The sequence below is a fragment of the Pinus tabuliformis genome, chromosome 2_2, assembly GCF_031772625.1.
Source record: "Pinus tabuliformis cultivar Carrire ecotype Pingquan chromosome 2_2, CPIR1, whole genome shotgun sequence".
Taxonomy (NCBI): domain Eukaryota; kingdom Viridiplantae; phylum Streptophyta; class Pinopsida; order Pinales; family Pinaceae; genus Pinus; species Pinus tabuliformis.
The window spans coordinates 708,798,661-708,818,473 of record NC_142300.1 but is presented as its reverse complement, the minus strand read 5'-3'; positions in this window follow the sequence as shown (position 1 = coordinate 708,818,473).

Sequence of the window (19,813 nt, the reverse complement as noted above, 5' to 3'; positions counted from 1 at the left end):
TTACTATTATTTTTGCAAAAATTTCTTATTAAAATATTTTATTTAAAATTTATATAAATTAAAAAAATTATCCATATATTACTAAAATACATTACATTACATTATGTGTTATTTATTTAAAATATATTTTTTATTTTAAAAAATAATAATTAAAAAAAAAAAAAATTCTTATTATTCATATATAAATATACTAATGATTACACTATAAAATTTAATGAGAACTTATTATAGCCTTAGCTTTTGTATAGTGAACTCTATTAAAGTGATGTTGAAATAGGCAATTTATATAAAACCAAGTTATTATAACATGGCAAACCTTATTTCCACCCCTATAGGATATTTATTACAGCTTAAGAGTACGAGAGGCAATACCCTGACAGTGGGTTTTGGCTACCTTGATATGGTGACTCCCATCTCCCTGGTTTCTCGACAACAAATAATGCGATTATTTCCAGTGACTACTCCATGACCATACAATACCGATGAGAATGAACTTCATGGACATAACATACATGATAGTACGTAATCTAGTTCGTCGACATTAATACTCATCTACCCATTTGATTTGAATTCAAATTTGAATTTTGAAGCGTGTTACTTTATTTATTTCAATGCAGTTAAATGGATTTCAGGGATTCACCAGGTTCCATTAACAAACCTCACCATGTGTTGCCTCTTCATTACTCCTTCAGGTCTGTCGTTCTGGTATGGAAGGCAAGTTGAGGATGATAGCCAGCTAGTATACTTTGGAAACTACATAAGGCTCACCCACAGAGCTTGAATCTGTGCCATTGCTAGTTTGGAATTTGAAATTGAATCGATGATCCTCAACTAAACATGTTTGTGAAGAAGCGCGCAGTGACTCATTTACTAACGATGAAACCAGAAACCTATATTCCATAGCTAATCTCCCTTGGGCCTTACCACCATTGGAAGATGGAGAAAGATACTGACTCTCCTTGTGCGGAGCTTTCACAGGTGAAGAGGTACAAGATAAAGTTCGCAACCACATTCTCGCATAACCTGTGCCAAGTTCGTTTCGCTCTCACAATTTCGGTGAGTATTCTCAAAACTTCACTCTAATGATGGTTCATAGATTTATCCTTCCTTTTACAATCATTAATCCTCGCATCCTCCTCTTCTATATCAATACACAGCTTAGACTCTAAAACAAAGGTTTTTGTGTGGCTTATTGCATGTGTATCATGCATTATATTATTAAATTGGAGAATCAAATCCCACTGTGTGTACTGAAGGGAGTTTTTGACTACATGATAGAGACAAGAGATGCTTAAAGCTTTCCATTCAATAATCTGTTGTTAGATATGTGCCATGAGGTTTCTCCTTTCCCATGTGACATTTTGTGCCTTGTTATAGCTGAGCAGGAGCTTAATATATTGATTTATGAAATGGAAAAATGAGCCACATCCTATGAGCTACATCCATACATCCCTTTCTAAAGCCCTGCTAATGCAATCTAGCGATGAAAGCCAACAAAGGTGAATGGGAATACCATCGAATGAGTTTAACGACATCCTCAACAAGTCTGTTATATGGATCTGGCATTGTCTCTCCATTGTTCGAGGATTGGGGCTGTTATTGCAAATATGTAACGATGCCATTCAACAATAGCTTTTTATTTACAAGAGTGCCCCAAATAGTGATTCACTAACAATGACTCTATCTTTCTTTCCTCTCGAATTTTGTCTCTGTTAATGATTATAAATATGGAATTTTTTCCTTTTCTTCCCTAAGTTAAGGCCTTGGTTGTCCTCTCCAAAAACAGTATGTGGTAATTTGTTAGATGTGACAACTAACAACCTTTAGTTCAATGGAAAATTTTATGTATTTTAACAATAAATTCGATGGTCTACATTATATATCTATCAAACTTTATCATAATGAAATTTCCACTGAAATTTCAATGGTCTACATTATATATCTATCCGACGAGTCTTTTTCAATTTATTTTTATTTATGTTTTGAAAATATTCTAATTAGCTTTTTAACTTACATAGTGCTAAGTTTTTGAGAAGAAAATTACCTTTTTTTTTTAATATCAAAAGTATATATTTTGAAATGAATATTGCATATAAAATGTTTCAAAAATTTAAAGTTTGAGTAAAAATGTTTTCAAAACTTTGAAAAACCAAACATTTCTAATAAACATTAGAAATTTAATGGCATTTTTATAAATAGGTTACATGTTTTAACTTAACAGTTTAATTGTGGTTTTTTTCATGTTAATAGCTTAATCATTAATGAATAATTTTTAAAAAATTATTAAAATTTTCTGTTTTAAAAGAAAATATTTCAAAAAATCAAAGTGTGGTTAAAAATGTTTTCAAAATTCAAAATTTGGTTTAAAATATTTTTAAAAATTTTCATAAAAAAATAAACATTTTTGATAATATATTCAACATTTAGTGCTATTTTTATTTATAATATATATTTATTAATTTATCATGTTAATTTTCTTTCAATGGACATTTTTATTAGTGTTAATGAATATATAGATTTTTTAATATTTTTTAATTAATATAATTAAATTAGTTTTTAGATCTGCGATCTATAATTTTAAAATAAAAACTAACTATTTTATAACTATTATTCTTATTTTATATATTTAAATTATAAATATATTATATAATTAATTTAAATTCTCTAACAAATAAGGAAGGAAAAGAAAAGATTATTCAAACCAGCTTTGTATGGCATTCTATTTTTCATGGTATCAAAGGACTTGTTATTTGACAATCAAATATCATTATTTAATTAAGTTTGAATTTTTTTTAAATAGCTTATTATTTTACTCAATGACAAGTAACAAATATCCAATTACAAATTATTCATGACAATGTATATATTATTTATATAATAAAATGGAGATATATATGATTTAATGTATATGTACAAATATTGATGGCCCACATATTATTATAGACATTGAAAAAATGTTTATTACCATTTTGTTCAATGGAAAATAATAAAAATATGAGTGAAATATATATGTGTGTGTACAAATACATAGTAGTATATAATTTTTGTCCTTCTAATTTTACTATGATCAACAAAAATTACATACATGAGATTTAATATTTATAAAAGAGTCTCAATGAGACTATAATTTTATTTTATTTGTTTAATTTTGTTTTTTAATGAATACTTCGTTCTAGTTTAATAGAACATGAAAAACCAACCATTATATTCCTTATACAAACATATAGCTAATATATTACCTTATTATCCAAAACAAAAACACTTATAGCCTTGACATAAACACTATCTAGATAAAGTAAAACTAGTAAAAGGTAAGATGAAAATATTGAGAATATGGCCATCCTTAGAGTTATGAAATGAATATGCCAATTTCTCAATACTAAAGCCAACCTTTGGAAGAGCATGAGAACTTTCCCTCTTCAAATATTGGCATTAAAAGATATTTTCCTACAATTCTAAGCCATTTCATCCTATTCACAACAACTAATTATTCACCAATTTTTTTTCTATAGTTATAAGCATAATTAATGATTGGATTTTTGAATGTTTATCTTTATACATTTTTCAGATTCAAATCTCTGATCTGAACGAAATACTTTTCTGTTTGTTGATGAGAAGTTCCAATAAGAGGTCTTTGTAATTGATGTTTGACATACTTTTGGTGAAGCCCAATCCACTGTGATGTGTGTCAATATGAGTGTACCATGCTCGAGGTGCCTATTTGAGACCATACAAGGCTCTCTTGAGTCTACACATGTGTCTCCCGGTCATATGTCTCAAATCCCTTTGGCTACTATATGTAAATTTCTTCCTCAACAACATCATTGAGAAAGGTGGTCTTCACATCCATCTAATGGATCTTGTAGCCCATTTGTGCATCCAATGTTAGAATGGTTTTGATGGAGGAATATCTTGCAATTGGGGAAAATTTTTCTTCATAGTCCACTCCCTCTAACTGAGAGAATCCTTTGGCCACAAATCTAGCCTTGTACTTTTTGATGCTCCCATGAGCTGCATGCTTCACTGTAAAACCCTCCTCCCACATCCACCCAAGTTACCGTGCCATCTGGGGTAAACATGAGATGAGAGGCTACTATGATTAGATTCAATCTCCTAGGTGACCTTAAGGAAGTGGAATCGACAAAATATCACACATAGCCATCCAACACCATCAACAGAACCCTCAGGAGACAAGTCAACCACTCAGACAACCTATTCCGGGGTCCCACTATTGTTCTTGACAATTTAAGGTTTAGTTGCTCTCATGCTATGGGCAAGGGAGTGACCAGAGACCTAAAGTCACTCTCATAGGCCTGCATGCCAACGAATATGGATGAAACTTACCAATTATGTGCCAGCGACTCCGAGATTTGAGCCACTTTTTCAAACCCAAAGCCCAGGCCACTGCCCAAAATGGAATGAAAGCTCATAATTAAGTAAAGTACAGGGAAATAATGATGCAAAAGTAAATAGTTGATCAAGGCCTTAACCATACCCCTACTAGCCATGACAGGAATTTCATCAAACATATCATCGACATGTAACCTACAGGTGTAAACAACAGAGTTAAGTGTAGTGATATCTTACTTATCTGAGAATCACCATGAACCATTGTTTCCTCATGTCACTTCTTTTTCCAATTTCCCTAGCCATCAACAACAAAATGAACACCCATAGGATGTCTTTCGCAACATTCAGCTTGGAATAAGTGTCCCATTCATCCGTGGTTATTGTTTTTGTTATGAAACCAGCTCAAGAAAAGATAGAAAAGATAGATCAACGCCTTAGAATTCAACCTCTTCGAGGAGGAAACCTCCTTTACATTACATAAATGAACAACTCTTGGATGATACAAATGAAAAGACCTCCTTTCTATATATAGGAGCCTAAGGGGTCATAACATAATCAGAGCCGACATAACAATAATAATGTAAGGGCACAATAATAACAATAGTGGGCTGCTATGGGGCACAATAGTAACAATATGGGCACTACATGGGTTCAACAATATAATAAGTGGGTTATACTAATAACAATAAGGGGTTACACTAGTAGTATAGGGGCCTAACAGTTTTTAACATTTATTACATGGAATTTTCACCATGGTTGTTACATTCACTTTGTACATCTATCTGGAACCAACCAATTTGTAGATCCATCCATCATAATTAGGTCGAAACAAACAAACTTTATAGTGGGGCAACAAATCCTTGATGGCATAATCTCGGCTCATGAAATACCTCACTCTTTGAAATCTTGACGAAGGCCAGGGATGTTGATGAAATTGGACTTATCCAAAGCATATGATCACTTGAATTAGAAATTCCTCTTTCAGATGCTGACAACCATTGTATTTTCTTAAGACTAGATACGATGGACTAGATCCATGGTAATAACCCCTTTCTTTTCTATTATTCTCAACAGATCTCCCTCAAGGAAATTCCACTCCATCCAAGGCTTGAGTTAAGGTGCTTCCTTCTCCCCATTCTTGTTTATTATCACAATAGAAGACTTGGTCCATTTACTTCAAGAGGCAAAGTGAGAGGGTCACATAAAAGGAAAAAGATCCCTGAAACTGATCTCTCGGCGACACACCAACAATTTGTGGACAATAATATGCTCTTTGGAGAATTGAAAATTTGATAGATTAAAGCCTTGCATGTTATTCTAGAAAATTTTAAGCTATCCATAAGTATTTTTTTTCCTTCCTATTCCGTCGTTTTCTGACTTGCTGTCACATCCATGTCTTGTTGTTGTATTTATGCTACAGAATGAACAAGGGAAAAATTTGAAAATTGGAGATAGAGCAGAGGATTAAAGGAATGTAGGAGTGATCAGGTGTGGGGAGACCGAATAGGGAGGACAGAGCTTCATATCAGATATACAGGGATTACATGAGCTCTAAATTTAGAAAAGGATCGCAGAGGAATCGAGACCAAATCGCAATCGTATCAGCGTAGGAGAGGTCGTGCCAGTGAGGGGGTTGATTTCCATTTAATATTAAAAACATATTTTAACAGAGGAAAACTTCGTAAAACTCGGCTTAGTGGGCTTGAAATATTATTAAAATTTGCAGATAACGCTTTTGGGTACGGAAGTTGCGTATATATAGAAGATGTGTATATACAGAGGTTGTACCTATATAGAGGCTGCATTTTTGTGCATATATGGAAATTGTGCATATACGGAAGATATGCACATATAAGAAAGTGAGAAATATGAATATCTTCCGTATACACACGTCTTTTATGCATCTGCATCGTATATGCGCAATTTCCATATACAGAAATTGCACATATACAGAAATTGTGCATATACGGAAGATATGCGCATATCTTTGGTATATTCGTAAGTTTCTTATATGTGCATATCTTTTGTATATGCATGTCATTTACCTATCTACATCATATACGCACAAATTCCATATACAAAAATTGTGCATATATGGAAATTGTGCATATATGGAAGATATGTGCATCTCTTTCGTATATACATAAATTTCATATATGCGCAAATTTCATATACAGAAATTGCGCATGTACGGAAATTGCGCATGTACGGAAATTGTGCATATACGCAATATATACGCATATCTTTCATATATGTACATCTTTTTATATGTGCATCTACCGTATATGCGCAACTTCCGTATATGTGCATATCTTCCTTATATGCGTAAATTTCTTATATGTGCATATCTTCCTTGTATGTACGTCTTTTAAATATGTGCATCTACCATATATGTGCAACTTCTGTATACAAAAATTGCGCATATATGGAAATTTTTCATATACAGAAGATATGTGCATATCTTCCATATATGCGTAACTTTCTTATATGCATATCTTCCATATATGTACATCTTTTATGTATGTGCATCCACCGTACATGTGCAACTTCCATATATGGAAATTTTCATATATGAATATTGTGCATATATGGAAGATATGCACATATCTTTTGTATGTGCAAAATTTTTCTATATGCACATATCTTCCAGGTATATGTGAAACTTCCATATATACACATAACCTCCATGTATGTGAAACTTTAGTATATATAACTTTTGTATATGTGCATCTTTTGTATATGCGCAACTTCCATCTATACACATATCTTTCGTATATGCGTAAATTTCTTATATGTGTATATCTTCCGTATATGCATGTCTTTTATATATGTGAATCTACAACATATGTGCAACTTCCATATACAAAAATTGCACATATAGGGAAATGTGCACATATAAGAAAGTTATGTATATATGGAAGATATGCACATATCTTCTGTATATACATAATTTCTGTATATGCGCAATTCCCATTTACAAAAATTACGCATATACGGAAGATATGCGCATATCTTCTGTATATGCACGTCGTTTATGTATCTGCATCGTATATGCGCAAATTCCATATACATAAATTGCACATATACGGAAATTGTGCATATACAGAAGATATGTGCATATCTTCCGTATATACATAAATTTCGTATATGCGCAAATTCCATATACAGAAATTATGCATATATGGAAATTGTGCATATACGAAAGATATGTTCATATCTTCCATATATACATACATTTCTTATATGTGCATATCTTCCGTATATGCACGTCTTTCATGTATGTGCATCTACCGTATATACGCAAATTCCATATACAGAAATTGCGCATATACGGAAATTGTGCATATACGCAATATATGCACATATTTTTCGTATATGTCCATCTTTTGTATATGTGCATCTACCGTATATGCGCAACTTCCATATATGCGCATATATTCTATATATGCATAAATTTCTTATATGTACATATTTTCGGTATATGCACGTCTTTTATATATGTGCATTTACCGTATATGCGCAACTTCCATATACAAAAATTGTGCATATATGGAAGATATGCGCATATCTTCCATATATGCGTAACTTTCTTATATGTGCTTATCTTCCATATATGTACATCTTTTATGTATGTGCATCTACCGTACATGTGCAACTTCTATATATGGAAATTTTTCATATATGGAAATTGTGCATATACGGAAGATATGCGCATATCTTCTGTATATGTTCTATATGCACATATCTTCTAGGTATATGTGCAACTTTTGTATATACACATAACCTCCATGTATGTGAAATTTTAATGCAAGGCCATATCAACAATATGCTATGACCTCATGCATGACACAACCATTACTCCATTGTACACATTACCACATGCAACCGACAATATGCATAAGCAATGCCTAACCAATTACAAATATGCATAAACACATGTAGTTGAACATAATTGATCAGTTCTTGAAATCAACCTACAAGACTGATACATGTAATCAAAATATTCAAAAGTAAACTAAAATACAAGGATATAAGTAGGCGACATAAAAGCAACATGTAAATGACATGTAACCATATGTAACCTATCACATGCTCATGACAAATACTCTTCATGAAATCAACATCAAATTCTCCATGATAACCATACTACAACCCTAATACATCATCAATCCAATGCAAGAAGTATATAATTGTAAGAGACACACATGCAACTGACATGCATGCATGACTAACACATTCAACCCATCTAGTCTAAGAGTTGAAGATATGCGCAACTTTCTTATATGTGCATATCTTCCGTATATGCACATCGTGCATCTACCGTATATGCACAACTTCCAGATATGGAAATTACATATATACAGAAATTGTACATATACGGAAGATATGCGCATATCTTTCGTATATGAGAAACTTCTCTATATGCACATATCTTCCAGTTATATGTGCAACTTCTCTATATACACATAACCTCCATGTATGTGCAACTTTAGTATATGTAACTTCCGTATATGTGCATCTAGATAGTGTTTATGTCAAGGCTATAAGTGTTTTTGTTTGGGATAATAAGATAATATATTAGCTATATGTTTGTATAAGGAATATAATGGTTGTAGTTTTTCATGTTCTATTAAACTAGAATGAAGTATTCATTAAAAAAAAAAATATAGTCTCATTGACACTCTTTTATAAATATTAAATCTCATATATGTAATTTTTGTTGATCATAGTCAAATTATAATTAGAAGGACAAAAATTATATACTACTATGTATTTGTACACACATATATGTTTCACTCATTTATTATTTTCCATTAAACAAAATGGTAATAAACATTTTTTCAATGTCTATAATAATATGTGGACCATCAATATTTGTACATATACATTAAATTATATCTATCTCCATTTTATTGTATAAATAGTTTATACATTGTCATGAATAATTTGTAATTGGATATTTTTTACTTGTCCTTGAGTAAAATAATAAACTATTTAAAAAAAATTCAAACATAATTAAATAATGATATTTGATTGTCCAATAACAAGTCCTTTGAGACCATGAAAAATAAAATGCCATACAAAGCTTATTTGAATAATCTTTTCTTTCCTTATTTGTTAGATAATTTAAATTAATTATTTAATATATTTATAATTTAAATATATAAAGTAATAATAATAGTTATAAAATAGTTAGTTTTTATTTTAAAATTATATATCACAAATTTAAAAACTAATTTAATTATATTAATTAAAAAAATATTTAAAAATCTATATATTCATTAACACTAATAAAAATGTTCATTGAAAGAAAAACTACTATGATAAATTAACAAAATATATTATAAATAAATTTAGCACTAAATGTTGAATATATTATCAAAAATGTTTATTTTTTATGAAATTTTTTAAAAATATTTTAAACCAAATTTTGAATTTTGAAAACATTTTTAACCACACTTTGAATTTTTGAAATATTTTCTTTTAAAACAGAAAATTTTAATAATTTTTTACAAAGTATTCATTAATGATTAAGTTATTAACATGAAAAAAACACAATTAAACTGTTAAATTAAAACATGTAAGCCATTTATCAAAATGCCATTAAATTTCGAATGTTTAATAGAAATGTTTGGTTTTTCAAAGTTTTGAAAACATTTTTACTCAAGCTTTAAATTTTTGAAATATTTTGTATGCAATATTCATTTCAAATATATAATTTTGATATTAACAAAATAGTAATTTTCTTCTCAAAAACTTAGCACTATGTAAGTTTAATTAGAAGATTTTCAAAATATAAATAAAAATAAATTGAGAAAGACTCGTTGGATAGATATATAATGTAGACCACTGAAATTTTAGTGGAAATTTCATTATGATCAAGTTTGATAGATATATCATGCAGACCATCGAATTTATTGTTAAAATACAGAAAATGTTTCATTGAACTAAAGATTGTTAATTGTCACATTTAAAAAATTACCACATATTGTTTTTGGAGAGGACAACCAAGGCCTTAACTTAGGGAAGAAAAGGAAACAAATCCATATTTATAATCATTAATAGAGACAAAATTTGAGAGGAAAAGAAAGATAGAGTCGTTGTTAATGAATCACCATTTGGGGCTCTCTTGTAAATAAAATGCTATTGTTGAATGGCGTCGTTACATATTTGCAATAACATCCCCAATCCTCAAACAATTGAGAGACAATTCCAGATCCATATAACAAACTTGTCGAGGATGTCGTTAAACTCATTCGATGGTATTCCCATTCACCTTTGTTGGCTTTTATCGCCAGATTACATCAACAGGGATTTAGAAAGGGATGTATGGATGCAGCCCAGAGGATGCGGCTCATTTTCCATTTCATAAATCAATATATTAAGCTCATGCTTAGCTTTAACAAGGAACAAAATTTCACATGGGAAAGGAGAAACCTCCTGGCACATATCTAGCAACAGATGATTGAATGGAAAGCTTTGAGCATCTCTTGTCTCTGTCATGTAGTCGAAAACTCCCTTCAGCACACACATTAGGATCTGATTCTCCAATTTAATAATATAGTGCATGATACTCATGCAATAAGCCACACAAAAACCTTTGTTTTAGAGTCTAAGTTGTGTATTGATATAGAAGAGGAGGATGCGAGGATTAATCATTGTAAAAGGAAGGATAAATCCACGAACCATCATTAGAGTGAAGTTTTGAGAATACTCGCCGAAATTGTGAGAGCGAAACGAACTTGGCACAAGTTATGCGAGAATGTGGTCACAAACTTTATCTTGTACCTCTTCACCTGTGAAAGCTCCGCACAAGGAGAGTCAGTATCTTTCTCCATCTTCCAATGGTGGTAAGGCCTAAGGGAGATTAGCTATGGAATATAGGCTTCTGGTTTCATCGTTAGTAAATGAGTCACTACGTGTTAGTTCACAACCATGTTTAGTCGAGGATCATCCATTCAATTTCAAATTCCAAACTAGCAATGGCACAGACTCAAGCTCTGAGGGCGAGCCTTATGCAATCTCCAAAGCATGCTAGTTGGTTGTCATCCTCGACTTTCCTTCCATACGAGAATGACAAACCTAAAGGAGTAACGAAGAGGCAACACATGGTGGGGTTTGTCAATGGAACCTGGTGAATCACTGAAATCCATTTAACTGCAATGAAATAAATAAAATAGCGTGCTTCAAAATTCAAATTTAAATTCAAATCAAATGGGTAGATGAGTATTAATGTCGACGGACTAGATACGTACTATCATGTATGATATGTCCATGAAGTGCATTCTCGTCGGTATTGTATGTTCATGGAGCAGTCACTGGAAATAATCACATTATTTGATGCCGAGAAACCGAGGAGATGGAGTCCCCATATCGTGGCGACCAAAACCCACTGTCAAGGTACTGCCTCTCGTACTCTTAAGTTGTAATAAATATCCTATCAGGGTGGAAATAAGGCTTGCCTTATAACATTATTATTACCTAATTAATACGCTTTCTAGGCCGTGTATTACTAAAACAAAGTACATTTCAGTATAATCTGATAATAATTATAATGTCGTTCAAGGCATGCAAGATATTTGAATGTTGTTTATGGCTAGTAGCCGTTGTGATTTCGCTTCTTGGAAGCTGCAAATCCTCTTGTTTGTCCTTGAGATTATGACAATGATATTGTTGTCGATACCTACGACATGCTAATTACTTATGGTGCAAATTTCTTGCACTCTGATGGACTTTATCAAGCAATTACACATGCCGCATATAATTCTTTGCATTACAAAGTTTGTTTCTCCATTCACAGAAATCACTGCACACACAATCCAAAAACGGCGGGGAGTCAGCAGCTCTGGATGCATTTAAGAGACATTCATTAATTTATGGATCCTCTTTACTTATCACAAGAAAGCCTAATTCAGTAAGGTGTTCTAAAAATTATGTATTTTGTTTTGAAAGTTATGGAAATTCCGGTTATATTTTTGAAAAAATTTGGCAGAGATTTTTGTACATCCAAATAAAAACTGTTAAAATCTATAATTTTAGACGCTCTAGATGTTTTTGATGGTGTTGAATCCATTTTGGCCATCAAAAACATGATTCAACATTGCATATACAAAAAAAAATTGAATTTTTTTTGCCCAAATTCCAGATACTTTTGACCGTCCAAACAATTCCTCCACCTTCGTAAACAACTCCTAATTCAATACGGACGACCTCATGTAACTTCAAACCATCTTTTCAGACAAGGTACAACCTAGAGCTTTTATGATCAAAGGGTGATAAGTTATTATTGCTACTAGAATGACGACAATTTGCTCCAATCTAAATTTATTGAATACATTGCCGCATTTATCCATTATAAAACCTTTCTCTAAAATTTGTACATCAAATTTGTCTAACCTTAGATAGCCCTAAACACTTTAATAAATTTTATTTTACTGTGACTTTGTTATTATTATCCCCGTTACAAGTAAATAGATAAACGCAATTATTATTTTTTTTTTGGTGAAATCTAATATTTATTTGGGTTTGACAAAAAAAATTATAATTTTTTTTTTATATATATAGATAAAGCAATTTTGTTTTTGTGAAATCTAATATTAATTTGGATTTGACAAAAAAAATTTAATTTTTTTATAGTTTAACATTCCAGAGATTTATTATTTTTTAACAATAATTCAATTTATTTGTCTTTAAAGTCTTATTTTGTAATAATAGGAAAAATAACGTTTCATATCTTGTGATTGTGGTGGTGGTGGTTATATAATTAGTTTAGTTTTATGAAAAGTATGTTATAATAATAATAATACTAGTTCGGAAAAAAAAAGGACCAAATTCCAACATTAGCATATTTTTTCTTGTTTTTTCTCGTTATTTACGTTAACATTCTGAAAAAATAAGTTTTCAAACTTATATCAAATATATTTTATATGAAAAAATATATTAAATTAAATTTTGATATCAACTAAATAAATGACTTGTTTTATCTTTATGATTAAATTTAAATTTTAACATTATAAGATAAATATAAGTTTCTAAAGCGTACTAACACAAGTCTTTTGTTTATAATCCAAATATTATCCCTTTAAAATCTTAGTCATAAGAACACAAAATATAGCATTAAGCCTAATTCCAAATAAGCATAAATATTAATAAATTTTGCACTAACCAAAAGCATAAATAATAACAAATTGCACATACATTGTTTCTACATTAAGGTCTAGGTCATCATCATTTACTTTATTCTAGTTAGTTATTAATTATCCCTGCCACACGCAGGTAGATAAAACATTTGATTTTTTCATCAAACCAATATTAATTTATGTTTGACCAAAAAAAATTGCAAATTTTCTTTAGTTTAACATTGCAAATTGAAATTGTAGAAATTGCACAAAATTATGATATGCTAATATGAGCAATCTGAAATAAAATTGCTTCTCACATAAACACAAAATACCTACTAAATGCAGTGGAATAAGAACAAAAATAAAAGCGTAGTCACCCAATTCAAAAACTCATAATTGTCCAAGGAACCCAACTCGGAAAACCCTCTTTAGATTTTATTGGTAGAGAAATTGAGCAATTGATCTCTTACAAACTACAACCGTTTCAATTTGAAAGACACAATTATATTTCCTGATTCTTCTAAGCTTGAAACCTTTGCAAGATTGTTGATCTTTGTTGCCCTCTACGAATATGTGCATAAGCTTTTGTTTCACACTCTTCCTCTCACAAGATGGACCCACAAACTGGAGCTTCCTATTGAGAACTCGACATTCAATCTCAACACATTAGTTAAATGCAACCTAACTCATCCTAATTTTGGGGGACTAATTTCTAAATTATAGGAATTTGTCATAATTTATAGGGAATATCCTAACTTTTAGCAACTCGAGTCACGCACAAGAAGGAACTCATTTTAGATCTTATGATTAAGGCACAAATCAAGGAGACTTTTTCTTGCCAATATTTTCAACTCTCCCTCTTAGTGAGGAATGTGTTCATGGAAGAACCTCATCCACCAGAATCTGTTTTCAACTCTACCAAGTTCTCCATCGTTGCAACTACTCACCATGAACTAGAATACTTCTTTGCTTTCTTCTGTGGAACCTACTTTGAAGGCCTGTTCTTTCCAACCATTCTCTATGAGTCAACTACTTTAGTCATAAGTGCCAAGTACCCTATGTACCTTTGTGATTGCTTCTTTATGTTGGAGGACTCTACTCTCTTATGATCTCCCTTAACGAACTATTTTTTCCCACTTGGCTTGAAATTTCCATATATTGGGAGTCTCTAACTGACTGGCTCCCTCCACTCGCCCTCGCCTATGTTCCTTATCATCATCATCATCATGCTGGTCAACAAAAATATCAACTAGCTTAAACCGAAACTAAGATACTAGCTGAGTCTCCATATTGAAAGCTCTATCCTACTCTTGCTCAACCACCACTTCTTTTATTTGTGCATTCCTTGCCTTGCTTCTCAAGGTTGCACCTACCTAAAATTGTGCATCTCCAACTCCACAATATTTCACTATCAGTGAACAAAACTCCTTTATGTCACTGATATTTGGCTCAAACAGTCTACCCTCTAGCTTCTCATTTGTCCATCAAGGATGCCAACACAAAGGGTCTTCAACCTGCCCACCACTTGTCTCACTTCTACTCCACAAAAGACAAGTCTTAGGGAAAAGGAGGCTGCCCACTTTTCCACTAAAGATGTCTTTCTCAACACAATGAAATAGGCTTGGTTCACTAGCCCTCTTGGTTGTGCTTTCCTCCTTCAAGGTTCAACTCCTTAGGCTCCAAAAATTATGCCCTTCTAGCAGCCTAGTAGTCCTTCACGAAAGCTATATACTTAGAGATCTTTTTGCAACCCTCTAATAGTCCTCCCACCTGTACACATGATGTCAATAACCCTATCCCAAACTTGGACTAGATCCTGCACTATAACTGATAATGTTCCTACTGTAAAAGAATCCTTCTTAGGGTACAACAAAATCTTCCAACTAACAACATAAAGTCTGCCTACTTCCTCAGTATAATAGGGCTTGTTCTTGAATTCATCTTAATTTTGTACTCTCTCTTGTACCATGTAGAAAATTTATGAAATCCTAATAGCTAATAAGAACAATCTAAAATAAAATTTATTCTCACCTAAATACATCATTTCTCTACTAGATGTAGCGGAATAGGAACATAAATAAAATGACAATAACATAATTTGAAAACACTTAATTGTCTAGAGAACCCTACTGGGAAAACCCTTTACTTGTTTGAGAATTTTATTGATAGTGAAATTGATCAATTGATCTCTTACAAAATACAATTGTTTTAATCTAGAAAACACATTTTTCTTTCCTGCTTGTTCTAAGCTTGAAACCTTTGCAATATTGTTGATCTCCACTACCCTCTACCAACATGTACATAGGATTCTCTTGCACTTTCCCTCTCACAAGCTCCACACACAAATTCATGCTTCCTATTGCTTGGTGTCACCAACTCGTGCTAACCAAAAAAATGATTAAACTTGTGCCTTTGTTCCTTATTTTAAAGGTAATTCAAATGGTTAAAATTAGTGAGTTTTCTAATTAAGGAATGATTTGTGATTGAATGAGTTAATTGCTCTTGCAACTCATCCCATTTCAAGTCAACCATTTGAAACTTAGTCACTTGTGTTTTTCCTCAATCAACTCACACTAGAAAATCAAGTACACAGCATTAGTTAACTGAATCCTAACTCGTCCTAGTTTTTAGGGACAAAATTCCAAATTATAAGAACTTGACATAATTTATAGGGAATCTCCTCATTGAGTCATGCACAAGAAGAACTTGTTTAGCTATAAAGGCACAAATCAAGGAACATTTTCTCGCTAATATTTTCAACAAAAATTTATTGTTTTTAACGATAATTTAATTTATTTATCTTCACCCTGATTGGTTGAAGCCTTATTATACTTGCCATGATATGTCTCATTCAATTTTTCGTTTGATTGCATATTACTTTGTCTTTGACCAAAAATTTATGTCGTTTATCCATAGATTAACATTGTGAATTCATTTTTATTTATTTATTATTTAAATTTATTTGTTTGTAAGGTCATTGGTTGAGACCTTATTATAGGTTATTTAGTAAGTTCCATTCCTAAGTGGACTTCAATTGGAAAGAGAATCATTGATAAACTTTTTTAATTTTTCTATTAATTATTAATTCTTTTTATCTTTAATTAATTTCCTTTTTATTAACTTTTTTATTTTAAATTTGTTTTTCTTTTCTATTTTTTTCCATTTTAATAAATTATAGATTTTTCTCCACATAAATATATATATATATGTCAATGTCCTACTCTCAAATACAACCACGAGTATTTGCAGCTTCCAAGAAACAAAAGCACAACGGCTACCACATTATGAAAGCCATAAACAACCTTCCAGACATCCTACGTGCCTTAAACAACTCAACTTCATCAGCCATTTTGGAAAGCGGTTAATCAAATAAGAGTCGGCAATAAATTCCCAAGTTGTTTATTTTTATTTTTTTCGAACCAGCCAACCCCAATGCTATACAGAAGAACAACATGCCCACCAATAATAAGTCTTCTGACAAATGCCTTAAAAATCCCCAACAATTCACTTTTCACTGATTTGGAATGCAAGAGTTATTTGATATGTTTTATTGATGGAAACATTGGCCGTTTACTTTTTGTGATTTATTTACTTAGTTTGCATCTTCCATCTTTATTTCTTATTTCATTAATTATCATTTGTTGTAATATCTTGTTTTTGCTGATTATATAGATATTTTGACTATTTTATCTTTTCTAGTTATATAAATATTTTGGTCTCGAGGAAAATATTTTTAAAAATTTAAATTAAATAAAAAAAAATATGTAATGTATTATAAAGAGTTTAACTCTATGCTAAATAAAAGTTTTAATTTAAGAAAATAATAATAATAATAATAAAAATTGAATGTAATGTGATGTAAATATTTTAACTCTACGTTAAGATAAAAATTATGTATTATTATTTTTATTTTTATTTTTTGTTGATCCGTTTTAGCTTTGGATCTACCAAACATATAAAAAGATTAAATCTCTTAAGATAGAAATATTTTAAGATGCAAAAATATTTGATCTTTCTCAAAATTTGGTAGATCCAAAATTAAAATTGATCTAGGCTGATTTTATCATCACCTTTTATATTATGAAACATGATTTATAAATTTATAATATTAAAAGTAATTTAAATACAATTTTTTGAAAAATTATAATTATAATAATTATTTAGTATATTATTGCTATACCTTGATATATACCATTAATATTTTTGTATTAACTCATCCATACAATTATTTTATTTATTTACGATGTTTAACTTTATGTTTATGTTTGTCCCATACAACTAATACATGAGATCAAATCCTTAGAGTTTTAAATGTAGATAAGTTTATTGCATAAGATCTTTATGTTTATGTTTATGTTTGTCCCTCAAATCCTTAGAGTTTTAAATAACTCTAAATGTAGATAAGTTTATTGCATAAGATCTTTATGTTTATGTTTGTCCCTCAAATCCTTAGAGTTTTAAATGTAGATAAGTTTATTGCATAAGATCTTGCAGAAAGGTTTATTTCAGACCCTTCATTCTACGTGGATAGTATTGTGCTCCTTGTTATATCTCTATTGCATCCTTTCTTTTCCATCTAGTTGCACTCAAGAAGGTGGTTGTGTGAGCTATTCTAGATAACAACAACCGCTTCGTTCTCAGCCACTCTCTCCATAACAAACTCGGAATATCGTAACCTAATATTGGTGCTGCACTGCAAATGAATTTTGCGCTCAATAATCCATTATATATAAAGGTCGTGGGAGAACCAGTATTGAAGGCATCCAGGTCATTATAATGAATGTCTCAAAATGCACTTCGTTTTAGTAAATACAGAAAACGTAGGGACACAACATCACTTAGAAAGCGTATTAATTAGTAATTGCATAGAGAGGTGTAAAGAAATGTTGATAGGAAGAGTGAGGAATGTGGGGAAGGCAAGAATCAAGTGAAATATATATACAATAAAACATAATCTGAATTTGAGTTTTTATACATCTTCTAAAAAAGAGTGTAGAGAAAGTTAAATTTGAAAAGAAGTATGTTGCAATAACATAAATGTCTCAGGCAATCCTTGCAATCATAAGGTACATAAGTTGTGCATTAGACAGGCTGTTTTTTTTCTTAATATGCTCAATCCTGTTATTTTTCTGAATATGCTCAATTCGTAGAAGGTAGGTCGAATTCTCTACATGCTTGTACTATATGTAAAAACAATGTAATGAAATCTTATTCTTAAACAAACAAACAAAAAATCATATGTAGGGTTTTGACCAATACTTATAATATAAATTTAATATTTTCTTAATTATAAATCCACTTAAAATCATTTTCAAATTTATATTCATGGCCAAAAACACATCCCTATGTTCCTTTAATTTAAGGTATATTATATTAAGTTTCTTTAATTTAACTTATATTTTATTTCATATCTTGTTTGGTCTCTTTAGACTTAACCATATAAATAATTCATTAAACCTTTTTATTAAAAAAAAGTAACCTATAAATCTATTTAATATTTCAATTCTTTAAAAATATTAATCATATTTAGTTTAACTTATTACATATCTTTTTAAATGCCAAGATTGATTTTATTTATCTTTTTAATATAGATTAAATGAATCAAAACATTTTATATACGTAATTTGAAGATTTAATATATGTTGGTATAAATCCGTGGTTTCACTGTCTTAAAAAAATAATTAAAATAAAATAATTAAAGGTTAAAATCAGTAATAGACACTTGTTAGGCCTTGCTCACAATATAGAACTCCAGAGATAGAAAGAGGGGTGTGTTTGGAGGAGATAGAAGTCTATATTAACATCAAAAAACAATATCTCAATAAATAAGAAGCACATTTGCTAACTAAGAAGCCCTTGTAAAAGCAAGAAATAATAAGTAAAATAAAAGAATAAAAAATTGATATTTACTCTAACAACTAAGTTACAAGAAACAAGAACCATTTTTCATATTATAATAAAAAAAATCTCTATAGATAATTATTTTGTTTACAATAAATACAAATACCACTTTAGATATTATTTCTATAAAAAAACAAAAATCACTTGGCATAGTCATGGCATTTATGATAATAAGAAATTTACAATAAAAACACAAATAAAAACTACTTTTCACCATTACTATGAAAAGGCCAATTTCCTATTATTGCTTAATTGGAAAAATTGAACTATACCATTTCCTCATCATTGTTGGAAAATGAAAATTGGACAACGATCTAAATGTGATTTGTGTTCCCCTCATTGTTGAGAAATGGGGAAATTTAACATTGATGTATAAATAATTGTTATCAAAGAACAGGAACCACTCTATGCAATCATGAAATTTATAATAAAAACAAAAA